This window comes from Octopus bimaculoides, chromosome 28 (genome assembly GCF_001194135.2).
Source record: "Octopus bimaculoides isolate UCB-OBI-ISO-001 chromosome 28, ASM119413v2, whole genome shotgun sequence".
Classification (NCBI taxonomy): domain Eukaryota; kingdom Metazoa; phylum Mollusca; class Cephalopoda; order Octopoda; family Octopodidae; genus Octopus; species Octopus bimaculoides.
In genome coordinates, this window is record NC_069008.1 from 12336162 (window position 1) to 12337539 (window position 1378).

Below are 1378 nucleotides of genomic sequence, written 5' to 3' on the forward strand. Positions count from 1 at the left end.
TATATATGTAATATTGTTTATAGCAGAGACTCCAGCTAAGAAGATCTGAAGAAGGAATTCTAATTCCGAAATATCATCGGACTATAGATAACCAAATTACAACAGGTATATAGTCCATTTTTTGTTTTATAGTGCATTGTTGTACCATTCTAAACATTTTTATTCTTTATATTCATAGAATATTATGCTATATTATAATATAAATAAATAATTGGATTGTCGATTGTACCTCTCTATTTAAATTATCGTTTATGTATTTACACATACAAGCATACCTGTGTCAGCAAAAAATGCAGACAGTTTTATTAGTGATAGAAAATGGCACATCAACAATGGGGAAAACTATTATTAATTGTCAGCAATCTAGTAAATATATTTACATACACAGAACTGAAACACTTGAAGAATAAGATGTAAGATTTTGGTTGAAAATATCACCCACATAATGCATGTTTGTGTGTATACATACACATGTACAAATACATACATACATACAAATACATACATACAGGCGTAAAGAGTGGCTGTGTGGTAAGTACCTTGCTTACCAAACACATGGTTCCGGGTTCAGTCCCACTGCGTGGCACCTTGGGCAAGTGTCTTCTACTACAGTGTCAGGCCGACCAAATCCTTGTGAGTGGATTTGGTAGACAGAAACTGAAAGAAGCCCGTCGTATATATGTATATATATATATATGTGTGTGTATGTTTGTGTGTCTGTGTTTGTCCCCCAGCATCACTTGACAACCGATGCTGGTGTGTTTACGTCCCTGTAACTTAGCGGTTTGGCAAAAGTGACCGATAGAATAAGTACTAGGCTTACAAAGAATAAGTTCTGGAGTCGATTTGCTCGATTAAAGGTGGTGCTCCAGCATGGCCGCAGTAAAATGACAAACAAGTAAAAGAATAAAAGAGTATGCATACACATACACACATGTATATATGTACATATATATGCTATTACGAAGTATATATACATACATACATACATACATATATACATATATATATACATATATATACACACACACATATACAAATACATTTATTTATATATAGATAGGTAGATACATATATATCTATACACACATATACATATTTATCTTATAGACATATCTTCCCCTTCCTCTCTCTCTATATATATGTGTGTGTGTATGTGTGATCCGAAAGTAACTCCCTATTCTAAAATAACTATAATATATTTTTGAAGTATAATTTCTCCAATTAATGAATATGAGAAGAAAGTATATTACATGGACTTTTATTTAAAATTCAATATGGGCACCATCATTCGCCACCAGCTTTTCAAGTCGACCATGAACCGCATCAACTGATTTCACAAGGAACTCTTGCGGGATGGAACTAATAACTTCACATA

At 32.9% G+C, this 1378-nt stretch overlaps 1 protein-coding gene across 4 annotated transcripts in view; it reads right to left on the reverse strand.

Moving 5' to 3' along the window:
- LOC106878562 (uncharacterized) overlaps positions 1-1378 on the reverse strand; it is an 18228-nt gene that overhangs the window by 11214 nt on the left and 5636 nt on the right. Inside the window, exon 1 of one of the 4 annotated variants that reach the window (XR_008266936.1) lies at positions 1254-1378. The exons of the other annotated variants lie outside the window; for them this stretch is intronic. The gene's annotated coding sequence lies outside the window, so the exon portion shown is untranslated. The remainder of the gene's footprint in view (positions 1-1253) is intronic. 4 annotated transcript variants of the gene reach the window in all.